Consider the following 15,811-nt stretch of genomic DNA (forward strand, 5'->3'; position numbering starts at 1 on the left):
CCGCTCACCTCCTGCTGTGTGGCACGGTTCCTAACAGGCCGTGGACCGCTACTGGTCCTTGGCCTGGGGGTTGGGGACCCCTGCAGTAGGGTGAAGATATAGGGCACTTGTATTGCCACCTCCTCTTGAATGAAGCTTTTGAAGTGGTGATGCTTTCGGACAGTGTTATTAAAAATCTTTCTAGTAACCACATAAAAATGGAATCAAAAAGGTATTGGACATTTGGAAGATGACAAAAATATACTGACGTTTGTAGAACACTCACAGAATGAATATCATGGAAATTTCACAATTTAAAGAATCTTAATCACAATTCCTCCCTGCCTCTCTCCCTTCCTTCCTTCTTTCCTCCCTCCATCCCTTCCTTCCTTCCTTCCTCCCTTCCTTCCTTTCTTCCTTTGCCCTTCCTACCCTCTTTTTTTCTTGACTTAACACAGTACTGAGTATACAGCTGTTACATAGTAAGTTCTTGCACAATAGAATCACATATTTTAAAAATATTGAAAACTACAGAGAATGATACATTAATATCAATGCTTCACCATGTAGAGCTAACAAATTTCAATATCGTGTTGTCTTTGCTCCAGATCTTTTCCATCACTTATGAAAGAACAAAGGCAATACAGATTCAGCTGAGTCTTTTTTTAATCTATCACGACGTTGTTATTTTCCTCCTTAATCTCAAAGGCAGCCACAATCATGGACGTTATGTTTATTCTTCACAAACATGTGTTGTATTTAGATTAGACATTATGTATTTATCATATAATATAATATTTTGCATATATATAAATCTGCATTTTGTGGGTTTTATTCCACATTATGTTTTTCAGAGATTTAGCCATATTCATACATGTCATGTAAATTCTTTTATTTTGAACTGCTGTATAATAATTTATTACATAATATACAGCAACTTAATTAGCTCATACTGTACTAATGGACTTTTTAGATTAGTACTTCCTTTTTAGTTTTAGAAACAATGATGCAATGAACTTTTTCATCTGTACATTTGCCATATTTTTCTAGAATATATACCTAGAAGTGGAATTTCTAGATCGCAAATAATCATGACTAATCTCCAATGTATTGTTAGTTCAATAGATTTATACACCTATTGATGGCTTATAATAGTTTATACTTTTCCATGATCTGGTCAACTTCTGACAAAGCCACACTTTAAAATTCTGCCAATAGATGGATAAAGTGGTCATTTCATTTTAGTGAGATGGAATAGCTTCTCCTATTTGTATTAACCATTAGATTTCTTCTCTTATGAATTTACTGTTAATGTTCTCTTGTTCATTTTTCCGTTGGGTTGTTTGGTTTTTTTATTGATTTGTAGAAGGTTCCTTTTATATTTTGAATACTAACCTTTCCTATCTCTTTAGATTGTGTGTGTGAGTGTGTTAATATGTATCCATTGCTTTTCTTTGTTTGTTTTGTGTATGGTGGCTTACTGAACAGAATTAAAAATTTTAATATAGTCAAATGTATGAACTTTTTCCTTTATGATTTATGTATTTTGCATTTTGCTTAAGATATCCTCTCCTAATACAACATTCTTACTAAATCCTCCCATACATTCTCCTAAATGTTGATGTGCTATTTTTCATTCTCTATAACTATGGAGTAGATTTCACCTATAATCCTTTCATAGGGCTATATTTGGTGATGACTTCACTGTTATGTAAAAATATGTGCTTACCTACCCAGAGAAGAGGGAATGAGAAAGGAGAAGGCACTGGATTATATATTAATAGCTAAACATTTGAAGCTTCAAATCTACTAACATTGGATAAAGTATGTGTTATAGAGAAATCTTTAGTAGGTAGATGGATTTGTTAGTTATTTCTGTGTAACAAACCATCCCCAAACTCAGTAGCTTTAAACGACAGCTCTTTATTGTTTTTCATGAATCTAGGGTTTAGTTGGATGGTTCTGTTGATCAGGGCCAGGCTTGGCTGAGCCCATATGGGCTTGCACATAAGCCTGTGTTCAGATGGTGGGTTGGTTTGGGGCGTCGTAGACTAAGAAGGCCTCAACTAGAAAGGCTCAGCTCTGCTTCACAGGATATCTCACCCTCTTATAGGCTACTCCAGGCTTGTTCACATGGCAGAAGCAGAGGTCCAGAATGATGAGCGAAAGCATGCAAAGACTCTCTAGGTCTATGCCTGGAATTGGCACACGAGTTCTTTCTCCACTACTCTACTGGCCAAACCAATCTCAAGGCCAGTCCGGATTCAAGAGATGGGGAAATCAACTCTAATTCTTCATGGGAAGAGTTGCAAAGTCACATTGTGAAGGGTGTGGCTACAAGAAAGTCATTTATTGGGCTGTCCATGAACTCAGTCTACCACAGCAGTCATCAGAGTTGCCCTGTAATGTCTCTTACTCTTCAGGGTGCCTGGTCAGAGACTCTGGGTCATAGTCAATGTCCACTAGAATGAGCATTTATTTATTGAATACACACACACACACACAAAATAAGTGTTATGAAGGAAAAGTTCAGAGGCTAAATAATCACCAAAAAGGAAGACTTGACTTAGGCTGAGGGGTCCTTCATTGAGCATATAATGTGGCATTGAGCTCAGAAAAGTGAGTAGGAGAAAAGGCCCCGGTATGTGCAAAGACCCTGAGGCAAAGCAGCAACACAGCCCTTTGGAGGAACTGAAGGAGGCAAGTATACCAGGTGTTGACAGATCAGAATGTTTAAAGAGCTTTAAGGAACAGAGTAAACAAGATCATGCTTCCATTTTCATAGAATAACCCTGGTTGTTAGGGGAGAATGGATGAGAGGAGAGAAAGGAGCAATACGGGGTGATCAATTAGGAAGATATTGCAGTGAGATGTGGAAGAAGCTTAGACTAGGGTTGTGGCAGTGGAGGTGAAGAAGAGAAAGACCTAGTCATATTTAGAAAATATAATTGATGAATAATAAGGAAGAGGTGTGTTTATGTCCTCTGTAGCTATCTAGACAGAGATGTCATGGCTGAGATTAGAAATATGGGAGGAGGTCCAGGATGAGGACACAGACGGTGAGTTTGGCCTTGTCTATGCTTAGTGTTAGAGACTTTGAGACAGCTCAGGGAAGACTGGAGGACATGCGGGCTAGAGCTGTAAGTTAGGGAGTCATAGGTACGTAGAGAGTAATTGAAGCCATGATTGTCAATAGATTCCCCCAGGAAGAGACTTGACAGTAAGAAGGTAAGCAGCTCCAGGAATAAACCTTGAGAAACTCTGAAATTCAAAATTGGGTAGAAGATTAGAGGATACTAATGAGGAGGGTCTAGATAGCTAGGAGGAAAGTCAGGACAGCGTGGCGTCACAGAATCCAGAGGAAGTGAGTGCTCCCATGGTCCACATTGACTATCAGTGGGGGCTCTGGGAGCATGAGGAGGGAAATGGCCCATCAGATTCATGGAGGTCATTGTCAACTTTATTGAGAACGGTGTAGGCGCCCAGCAGTGGAAAGGATGGGGAGAGAAAATTCACAGACAGACTCTGGCAGTTTGTTTCAGGGGGTCCACCTTGGAAAATTCAGTAGAAATCTTGAGATAAACTTCAGACCTACTTTGCCTACCATCTTTCTCTTAAAGCTTGGTGGGACAAACTCTTTCATAAGATTTTATTTTATTTTAATTAATTAATTAGTTTAATTGAAATATAGTTAATTTACAATGTTGTGTTAGTTTCTGGTGTACAGCAAAGTGATTCAGATATACATATTTAGATATATGTATATCTGAATCACTTTGCTGTGCACCAGAAACTAACACAACATTGTAAATTAACTATACTTCAATCACTATGTGTGTGTGTGTGTGTGTATATATATATATATATATATATATATATATATATATATATGTATTTTCTTTTTCAGATTCTTTTCCATTACAGGTTATTACAAGATTTTGAGTAGAGTTCCCTGTGTTATACAGTAGGTCTTTGTTGTTTACCTATTTTATATATAATAGTGTAGTGTGTATATGTTAATCCCAAACTCCTAATTTAGCATAGGACTTTAAATTTGACCTATTAGTTTGTATGCGAAAAAGACTAGGAAACTTTTAGCAAGAAGGCGAGGGAAAGAATTTTCACCTTTGTGGATCTGTTTTCTTGGTAATACCTGGAATTTACGTCTTCTCCTACATCTACCCACGCAAAAGTAAGTGTCCCTGTGAATAGCTGATGGATTTTTCCATTAATTTTCTTTCTTAGAAATCTAGGACCTAAGACTCCTCAGCCTGTGGGTTGCCTTCCTGGTGAATTCTTTGAGATCTCAAAGTTACTCTAAGCACAGTCTTCGGGTTCCATATTATTCCCACACCATCCTTAAAAGGAAGCAAAAACCATCGTCCTGATAATATTCACATCCAATTCCTGTGTCTCACTTTCTCTCCAAAGTTATCATTTTATACCAGAGTAGCTTATTTTTCCTTTCTCTTATTTCTGCTCTTTTCTCTTTGCATGGAGATAAATTCATATCAAGCCTTTTGCTTTTCTCACTCTTTGAGACCTTTCTCTATCTCTCTTAGGACAGCAATTTCCAATGATTTCTCTTTGTATTCATACAGGCAGTGTTATATTTCCTCCTGTTTCCTATCATTTAAAAATATGTCCCAAATGTTGCCAGTCGTTTCTTTGGACAAATTGCCACTGCTGAGAACAGTGACAGTGAGATGCAGTAAGTGATCTCTGTGTACTAGGTGAACTTTTAAAAATGATGTAATAAATAGCTTGAGAATGCTTAGTGTAGAAAAACCCACCAATGAGGAAGCTCATTTTTATTTAAATCTCTTGTTAAAATATAGGGTTTTTTGTTTTTCCTCTGGACTTTCTCCTTTGCCCTGGTGACCTCATCATCAGTCACATGTCACCAAACTGGAGAAATTAAATGTATACCTTGGTGGCAATACTACTCTCTACACATTGACAGACAGCTCCTTTGTCCTTCGGCTGTCCTCTGGCTGTGCCGCGGTCCTATTAAGCCATCAAAGCCCACAACTAGCACATGGGCAGGTCCAAGGGGAAGGAACAAAACGGAGCTTTTTGAGGGGACGAGATTTCCTTTCCTTGTTACTTTATTCTTTTTCATTCATAGGAAATGGGATGCCTCATTAAAGAGAACCCTCTAAATATAAGAGAAGAAAGTTGAATTAAATGAGCCACTGGGAGATCAGGGCTCTTTATTTGGAGATGTTTATCTCTTGAAAGCTCTTACCGTGTGTGTTTCTGTTGTTAGAACCATGATCATTGACAATATGGCTTCTATTTTATTTGTATTTGGCTGTACTATTCTGGAGGATAGATTGGCTTCCAGTAATTGCTTAAGGTCATGTGGAAACTAAACCAAGCAGGGAAGAGGGAGACTGTGTGGGGGAGCAGAGGGCTGGAGCACAGCAGCCCTGCTGTGACCCAAGTCAGTGGGATCCCACTGGCTCTTCTCTGGTTCTGTGGTCCCAGACCTCTGTTTCCCCTTCTGGAGAATGGGGCTGGTGGTAAAGCTTACATCACTGACTGGTTACCAGGATTCAATGAGTAATACATGAACGGTAGCTGCTGCTTTGTCAGTGCTACAGTGTTTTGTTGAATAATAATGGGCTCTGTCTGTCACTAAGAATGTTCTAATAGCTGATGGTTTATCAGCACATTTCTTTGGGCCAGGCACTCGGTTTTATTTGCTTTAAATTTTTTTCATTTGATCTTTACAGCAATTCATAAGAAAGGTACTGTAATATGGTATCCTCATTGCATGAATGAGAAAATCAAGGTTTAGAGAGAGTAATGCTAGGTTGCTAGGTCAACACAGCTAGCAAGTGGCAGAACCCCTGAACCCCGTGCTCCCTACTGCACCCACCACACCACACGACCCCCGCCAGGAGCCTCACAGGGACACTTCCTGCCCATCTGCAGTGCGTTTTTACTCCCAAAAACCTCAAGCACAAGGATGAACACTCAAACCAGAGAACACAGCTTTGTGGGCCCTACTTCTCAGCCCAGGGGACTGATTCTAAGTGATAAACCTTATCTGATAAAAGAGCAGAGACTTGAATTTGAGGCCTGGTTCCACTGCCCACTAACTCTGTGACCATGGGAAGCTTACTGATCGCTGAAACTCAGTTTCTCACACTGCGATGATGAACAGAGATTCTGCTCCCCAGGGTGGCCCTGAGGATTGGCTGAGATGCATATTGATAACGTCTCACAGAGAATGTGTCTCATTCCGTTCAGTGAAAATTGGGTGGGGTTAAGGTGAGGGTTACTGGAATGGAGCATCTCCTTAGGGATGGTTTTGCTTTGTGTTATATGAACTCTGTCACTCTCCTAGGAGAACCAACTACTCTAATCTGTCCTGTTCCTTCAGCATCCTACAAGTTCAGGCCGAGAGCCTGAATAAGAAACCACTTAGCGTTTTCAAGTAATCGGCCACAACTAGCAAGAGGGTTTATTGTAAGCGCCAATAGTGATAGACTGAATTTCTGGGGGGAAAAAAAAAAAGGAGGGGGGATTTATTGACCAGAGAAAAAACAAGCCAAAGCCTTGGCTAATTTGTGTAATCAGCTTTATCAATTTGCATAAATTGTGCATCAGGCTATATTCCTCTTGGGCATAATAAGCCCAAATTTAGTTTTTCTAATTTTAAAGTCATCAGTGGCTTTTTTTTGCTTCTTCTGTTCCTTTCTGGGACTCGTGTGGGTCACACCTCCATGCATCTGTCAGGTGGTCTATGTGTCCCTAATTCTCAGGGACCCTGTCAGTGTCTGGCTGTAGCATCCAATGCTTATTTTCCAAAATTGGTCTAGCCTCGACCCTCCACCCTCCCCACCAATTCATGTCTTTTTGTCTAGATTTCATATGCCCCTTTTTTGTTAGATCCTCATTCAGATCAAAATCTTTGAAATATTTTTAAATGAACCCCTTCCATTTGCGGTGCCCTCCTACCCCATCCCTTCAAATGACTGCCAAATTCTAGATTGTTCCCTAGCAGGCTCTCTGCCCCAGATTCCACCCATGGCTTCCTCTTCTGACTTCTTTCTCAACACTCATTATTTCTGTTAAGGGTCTCTAAATAGTTCTAAAGGGTCTCAGAAGGCTTTGACTCTACTTTAAGTTTAGAAGATGAATTGCGATGATTTTAGGGCTGTGACATAGCTTGCATCCAACCCTCCTTCTCCCGACCTTGTGCTCCTCCCCTTAGTTTCACATCCCCCCCCCCCCCGCCCCTCATACCTTCCTAGACCGTTTCTGGGCTATTCTCACTGGATTCCTGCTTTCAGTCTGGACATGTGTCAATGCATCTTCCACATTGCCACCAGAATCTGAGACTGGGTGTGATTAAAATCTATCTCATCAAGAGAGGTGATCATAGAACTCGTTCACCAACTTTAGTAATCAGAGAACTAATGAACCTCCTTGAAACTAGCAAGTGTTCAAGAATACCCATGAGAAAATACGATTTTATATAGCATGCAGATAGCATATGGAATGTTATACAAGTTGAGAACATGAGCGACTTTGAGAAGGGTTTAAATTTACGGATGATACTGCAGACACACATCCATCCCCTAACCTTTGGAGGGTGAGGTCACACAGGGCCTGAGCCACCAACCGTTATCAAAGACCAAACACTGGATTCAGGGACAACTGGGATAACCCAGATGACATTTCTTATAATTTTTTGCTGTCCAGAGGGCTGAACTGCTGACATAAAATCTTGATCTCAAAGATGCAAATGTAAACCTAATGTCCTTTTTAAAACAGTAGCTAGTTATGGCACTAGAGATGTTTAAGCCGGAGGCTTTACAAACACTAATATCATTAGCTTGAAGAGTGCCTCTGCCTCGATTTCATAACACCAACGTTTACAAATCTGGGCGTTTGTAATTCTTTCTATTTCTTTCAGTGTCACTGGAACTTGAGCATCTGCTTTCAAAGAATAAACTTTGCTTTCTGCCCTGAAACCCATGGAGGATGACAGAGGAGAGGAATGCTGAACTTCTGGTATGCCCTTGGCCTCAGTCACGGCCATCCTACTCAGGTTTCCTTTGGGCTCTGGCTCTGCTGGCCAGTCGTTTTCACAGCTGGTTTAAAGAGAATGTGCCTAATTTAGAGCTGCTGACACAGGCCAGGGAACAGGCCACCTGACAAATGCCTTGGGCTTTGACAGATTCCACTAACTTGAAGCCTAGGCCAAGTTCCCCTCAAGTTGTACTGAGGTTTGTAAACCTTTTGGCAATGCTGGGCTAGGACTGGACCAGGTAATCAGCGTTTCATGGTCCTCAGCTAGGTGTGAAATTTTAATCAAAAGGATTTTATTTTTGCAGAAATATAACGCACCACCAGAAATGTCACATAGAATTAAACTTTGGATTCACTGAGTTTCAAGCTGAATCAGAGGGTTTCCTACACAATGGCAAACCCTGCCCTCTTTGGCGGGGTGAGGGTGTTGGGACATGTTAAAAAGAAATGGAATCGGGGTAGTTCTCATGCCCTTTGTCTTAAGGGGGAATATTACAATAATTTTTAGTCCATCCACACTTTGGAACTGCATAATTACTTTCCACTTTAATTACAAGATGGCACAGAAAATACATAAGCCTCAGCCCAAAAATACACTCTCTGTATCCGGTAGATATTGGAGGAGTGATTCGCTGTTCTATGCAATATGGTCTCCGACTCTCTCCAGGCTCCCAGCAGTTCATCTAGAATGGTTTCAACAATCCTTCTATCTGATAAGTAAACACTAGACACAGAAGACATTGGGACATCAGGCGAAAATGAGAGCGGGCTCTTTCCCAGGAAGATAAAGCCAGAGGAGCCGGATCCATAATAAAGGGAATTTAAGGCTTAGGAAAGAAGCAGGGCTGACGGCTAATGTGGAGAATAGATGAAAAAGATCTCTCTGTGACTTGGAACACCGAACTCAGCGGAGCTCAACCAGAGAGATTCCGGAGATACAGAATCCTCTGAGTATTCTCTGCCAGACCTCTGCCCAAAACCCAGACCAACTCACCATATGTTGCCTGTTACAGAAGTGATTCACCTGAGCACCGCGGAAACTGACTTCTTACCACCTCTCCTTGACCTGGAGCAGGTCACTAGGTCTCCGTGGGCTTTCTGGTGGCTTCTCCCTCTCTCTGGTTGGGGTGGGAGGTGGTGGGTTGTACCAGGCACAGAACAGAGTGTGGCTTCTAGGATCAGACTAGGTTCAGATTCTGTTCTGCACTTCCTGGCTGCAGGACATGGGGAAAGTTGCTTCTCCTTTGTGTGCCTCAGTTTTGTTGTCTATGAAATGGGGTGAATAGTAGAATCCACCTCAATTGTTGCTATGAAGATTAAATGAATTGTTGGCAATGAAGCCTTTAACAGAGTAACCCTTCAATAAATATGACAAAGATGATGATGCCTCAGCAAAAGGGGCCATGCCATGTTCATGTGTGTGTATAAACAGAGAGAGGTGTCCGTGTGTATGTGTATGCACATGCGTGTGTGTGTGTGTGTGTGTGTGTGTGTGTGTGAACAGAAAGAGGTATGTGACTAAGGCTTTAACAAAAGAGCCTAAGCGCTGGGTGGCAGGAAGCTGTGATAGAAAGATGTAACTCCATGGGACAGAGATTTTTCCTCATTCCTTGGACCTGAGGTAAGTGATGCTAGGCTGGTAATGGAAATGAAGATGCCAGGTCACTAAGTCCCTTTTCTTCTGTGGCTGTGCGTCTCCAGATGTCAGAGGTGGGGCTTTACTGAGTCACTGCAGATTGTCTACCTGGGGGGCAAGATAGGCACCGGGTGTGACACAGAGCAAGAGCTAAAGGGGATCGGACTCCTTGGGGGTGACTTTGGAAGGATTTTAGCTTCCTCTTCTAGGCAAAGATAGTGATCGGGACATAGACCACTGGGCTGTGTAAATGTTCCTGGAAGGCTCAGGGAGATCCAGGGTGGAGTAGCCTGGAGTGGAAGAAATATTCTCATGATAGGCACCCTGAGACCCAGAAGCCTTGTAATGTGAATATTAAATCAGCATAACCTTAACGTTCCAAGCTGGCAAGGCTGGCTCTATTGTTGACACTTCCTCCTTCTACGCGGGGTCGGGGAGTGCGGGTGTCTGGCTGTGAGCACGCGCGCTCCTCCATCTCCCTCTCAGCTGTGATAGGAAGGCTGTTATACCTGAGTATTCATGACCTACTCATCGGGAAGCTTTTCCCTATTTGTTCTCTATCATTGACATGAATAGCTCTGGAAGGTAAAAAGATACATATAAGGAAGAACATATTCACTATGTTACTTGAAATGTGCTCTGAACCAATCTGCACGTGTAAGACAGAATTACTGACTATACTTAGGCTTGGAAATTTTAGTTGACTGCCTTTCTTTATCTCTTTTGCCAGCACAAACAAATAACTTGAAGCCAATCATTATATTTTTAAATAATAAGAATGTTTTAAAATCTTTAATTCTTTTAAAGCATCTCTAGATGAATCATATCGTATTTCTCTAGGAGCTAGAATGCAGTAGCAATGGGTGCTTAGTATCTTTCCTGCACATATCAAGTGAAACATAACATTTTTTATGAGTTTTCTTGTCTAATGGAAATTATGCCATAAGTTAAATTTGTAGAAAGGTGGGGAAGATTGGAATATACTAGTTGAAGGTGACGCTCAGCTTTGACGGGGGTTCAGGTAAGCCTTTTCCAGAGGGAAAAGATTTGGTAGACCTTTGCACACGGGTTTGATTGGCCCGTGCTATTGAGGAATGTTTGAGTACCCTAAAGAAACACGTAGACAAGGCGGAGAGAGCTTTGGGTTAATTTTATATCTAAATTGGTAAAGAACAACAGGAAAAACTCTGTTAAGGAAAGAGAGCACGATAGGGCCACGAATTTTTAAAAAATCAAATCATACAATAAAGCCTTTTGTATTGAGCATATGCAAGCCCAAACCAGGTATGTATAGACTTCCTAATGTTAATTAATTTATGTGTGAACTGAGTCTCAAATATTAATTAATTTAGCAGTTCAACGAATATTTGAATTCATCTAACATGGATCTCTGCATTTCTGTGTCTTTTCCTGTGCTTACCCGTACGAAATCTAGTTTCCTAAGTACCAGGAAGTAACGTCTCATTGATTTTCTTGTTTGATGTCATTTATTTTTAATATTCTTGATTTGCCAATATCCTTAATACTCTTGAATTTTCAATTCATTCAATAAATATTTTTTCACCGTTCATACAGAAACCTAGAACTGTCAAGAGTTAAAGATACATACAGAAAATGCAGACTATGTTTGCCCCTGAACTTCGAGAACTTTATTGTCTTATTGAGAAAACAAAAATGCCTAAATGATTAGAGCACGATGGTGTTGATGGTTGCATGATGGGATTTCCAGGAAAGCTTAGTTGAGGACGTCAAAAAAGAGACTCTGGGGAAGGTGGGGCCCTGCCTGGCACTTGAAAGATAATAGATAAACTGAGGGGAAGGAAGGAAAGATTCCGGGCAGGCAGGCTGCCATGAGCTGAGGTATGTACCATTGCCAGTGGTTTGACTGAATTTCTCTGCCTTAGTGTGGTAAGCTGCTTATATGAATCCGGAGTCCAGAATGGACCATACTCCTTCCAACCCACCCAAGTTGAGACTTAACTCTGTGCTTTTAGACATCAACCAGGGATAGAATTATGAACCTCAGAGTTATTGAAGAGCTAAGACCATGCCTTTTTCATTTCTGTGACCCCAGTGCTGGGCGCGTGGATATTTTTATGAATATTGATGGAGTGAAGGGACCTTGCAGAGTTTGGGATGTCCCCATGCAGCTTGCCTAAGAAATGACCACTGATCCCTGCTTGGATGAGCCCAGTGATTTGAAGCTCTCTCCTCCCAGAATCCACTCTTGTTTTTTAGAAGGCCTTTCCAAATAGTGAATTGGAAATTACTTCCAGCAGCTTCTGCCCACTGGTCCTGGCTGTGCCTTCTTGAGTCAATTTGGCAGCCCTGCAGCTCATTCAGGTGGCAAAGCATTTTCAACCGGGTCCATTTTGGCTTGTGTTGAATAGACACACCCATGCATTTGACTTCCTCTGGGGATGTTTTGTGAGATTATCCATCAGTATGGTTCAGCACCAGACAAGCTAGCCCAAATGGCCTGCCCCTTTTGTTCCTTTGTGGTGGAAGATGAGGATTCACTGACCCTCTAAAATCCCCAGAAAACCTGGCAAGTCACTGATTTGCTGTGAAAACACTGATGGGAGTGATTCTAAGGATCAATACCATTAAAGCCCAGCTGATTGCTGACTCAGGAAAGTAGCCTTCCCTTCCCCAAAAGACAAGAAAGCAGCCCCTTGAACATGCTAATCTGTATTTTTCTTTTACATTTTTCAATGCAGATTTCAATCACCTTTGTCAGTGTCTTCCTCTTATTTGGCAGTTTATGACCTGAGATGCTCCCTGCCCCTTTGGCCAGAATATCCATGCAGCAGGAGGCTCTAGCCAGTTAGGGAAGCTGGGGCAGCAGGAAGATTCTTCTCTTTCTTCTCCACTCCAACTGTTTTTTCCTGGGCCTTTTTACCAGGAACATGTCAACTGTAAAAATATGAATCTTTCCTCCCCTGCTTCCCACCTCCCAATATATATGCTATTTATCAAATCTAAGAATAAAAAGAATGCAATTTCAAGAAAGCTTTTAAAGATTTCAATTTCCTTAAAAAAAAGAAGAGAGAAGGGACATGTGCTCAGCTCAGGGTGTCATGCTGAGTATTTGCTGTTTGATACTTAGCTGTCATTAACAGCTAAGCGTTATTCCTATTCTGTGGGTAGAAATAATCAGGGTCTCCACACATATCACGTGTTTAAATCAGTGAGCGTAAGAGTCTCCATTCAGGGAAATTTGCTGACGGCACTGAACTCAGTTTGTGAAGCAGTTTTGAGCTGGTTGCAGCGGAAGAGAACTTTGGCCACGTCTGGGGTAAAGCAGGTCTTTTTTCTCACCATTCCGCATTGATCACGGGGTGTCTGCGGCAACGTAGTCCAATATGGTAGCCGCTAGCCACTTGTGGCTATTGAGCCCTTGAAATGTGGCCCATGTGTAATGTGTTCTAAGTGTCAACTACAAACCAGGTTTCAAAGACTTAGTAAAAAATATAAAATATCACATTAGTAGTGTTTTATATTGATTACATGTTGAAATAATATTTTGGATACGCTGGATGAAATAATATTGTTTCAAATATTTTCATATATTTGTTTTGACTTTCATAAATGTGGCTCCTGGAAAACTTACAATGATGTATGTAGCTCACAGTATTTTTCTAGGGAACCATGCATGCTGATCTAGGAAGACAGGAAAGCTATTGCAAAACAGAATTCCATGATAATCTACCATCACAACATTAATTTCTTAAAACATTAAACTACATGCTTTGGCCCGATCTTTAAAATATCCTTTTCATATTTATCCAGAAATCTATGAACAACTGGCTCCCTGTTTTGCTACAAGGTGAAAGGCAGTGATCTTCATTAGCTGTTCTAGTCCTTGGAAATGCAGTGTTTTGCTACCTTCATAGATGCAGTGTTAATCAGCAGTGCCTTTGAAATTCTACAGACCCACCAAAGGGGCTCTTCACTCTGCCTCAGAGTCTCCCTTTCCTGGTTTGGCCTGGTTTGTTAAAATTCTAGGGATCCAGTATCCAACTTAAACTTCCAACCCCCTGGCCTAGAGATGCAGCACGCAGATCTTGTGAAATCATTCAACGTGCAGCAGGACTCTCAATTCATCTGAAATGATAAGACCTCCCTTTATTGACCCTAAGACACTAGTGTCTGGGTGAACCATCCAAACTCCAATTTCTATCCGTAGATGGTAATTGAATTATAAACTATGTACCGTGATGTCTCTATAAATTATGGGCGTTTCTCCTAGAAATGGGTGAACATCAAGTTATTCTATTTGTTTGTTATTCTTGATGAATTGTGTTATTTGAATGACAATTGATTTACTACTCTATTCATCTTTTACTTGAAAATTATTAAAAGTGAGTCATGGCGGGGGGATGTTGCTACATTTAGATTTTTTAATTAACCCATGGTGCAGGTTTTCCTAGAATGGTCATAGAGACTGACCTTGATATTAATCTGAATTATTCAAATTCCCTTCAAATGGTTGTCCCATGAGGTCTTTTGTCCTCCTGGTCTCACCACTGCCTGTAACAGAGGCTTTTTTTGAATTCCTATCCTCATCCTCCTCCCAGACCTCCAGCACCTGGGAGCCTGTATTCTCCCTACACAACAACTGCCTTCTTAACTCATTCTAAAGTCTGTCCATGGAGGGCTGGTGGGGCTGGTCTGACTGCTCCAAAAAGGGGAGATCTCAGTGTCCAAATCTGTGTGGTCTGATATGGCATGAGGCTGTTGACATGCTGTAAGCACCAGATTTCAAAGAAAAAAAATATGCACCAGATTTCAAAGAAAAAAATCTCAAATTAACAAAGGAAAATTGCTCATTCCTGAAAACATAGGAATAGGACACAAACCTGGCTTTAAAAAAAAAGTCAATTTCTTTTTTTTAATTTTTTTTTTTTATTGAAGTATAGTTGAATTCCAGCATTTATTGTTTGTAGATTTTTTGTTGATGGCCATTTTGACTGGTGTGAGATACCTCATTGTAGTTTTGATTTGCATTTCTCTAATAATTAGTAATATTTTACACCAGAGCTTTTTGGGGGGTTTTTTGGGCTGCATTGCATGGCATGTGGGATCTTAGTTCCCTGACCAGGGATTGAACTCGTGCGCCCTGCAATGGAAGTGCAGAGTCTTAACCACTCGACCGCCAGGGACGTCCCCCCCAAAAAAGCCAATTTCTATTTGTGCCTCCATTCTGCAAGGGTAGGGAAACAATAATTTTGGGGTCAACCTCCCCTTCTCTCTTTTGCTGAGGGTTGTAACTATCCTGGGGGGGTTACCTGGTCCTGCAACACTGTGAGGAAGAGGAACCTAGCATCCCTCCACCTTGGCAAGGTCCGGTAGGGGCCAGGGGTCACCTTGGCCACTTCTGGCAGCATGCTGGATTTTGGAATCTCAGAGAAGTTGTCCAAGGTCCTTTCCATCTTCCACACTGCTCTCCAGCACATGGTGTAATTCTGGGTCTCCTGGAACACGCTGGGATATAGGGAGCCCTTGCAGGCTATCTGAAGCTCAGTCATCTTAGACCAGGGGTGGGCAGGCAAACGACAGCCCATAGGCCAGATCCAGCCTGCTGCCTGTTTATGTAAATAAAGTTTTATTGAAACATCCCACATTCATTCATTTACATGTTGTCTGTGGCTACTTTTGTGCTGATGGCAGAATCGAGTAGTTGTGACAGAGTCCATATGGCATGCAAAGGCTAAGATATTTACTATCTGAACCTTTAAGAAAAAATTGACCAACTCCTGGCTCAGATATACCGTGGACCCATATCTTCTTGGTCTTCCCACTTTCCCAGTGCTCTTCTTGGGGACGTTTTCACATCCCATCCACTGTCATTTTTTCCCCCACCTCCACCCACAGACTCAGTAATGGAGGTGTCAGTATCCAGGCTCATGTCTCAGGGACCTCACCAGTATCTGAGCTCTAATCAGCTCCCACGGGGAAGGAAAACTTCGTTCCAGTTCTTCAGATATTTTTCCAAATCTTTGTCCATGCCAAGTGTCCCTTTATTTCCCCCAAAGTTTGGGGTTTAAAATTCACATCTCAAAATTGTTCCTCAAATTTCCACGGTGCATCCCCTCCCTAAGGCAGTGAATGAAGAATGGCTTAGATCAGTGATCCTCAAAGTGTGGA

The sequence above is a fragment of the Eubalaena glacialis genome, chromosome 6 (genome assembly GCF_028564815.1).
Source record: "Eubalaena glacialis isolate mEubGla1 chromosome 6, mEubGla1.1.hap2.+ XY, whole genome shotgun sequence".
Taxonomy (NCBI): Eukaryota; Metazoa; Chordata; class Mammalia; order Artiodactyla; family Balaenidae; genus Eubalaena; species Eubalaena glacialis.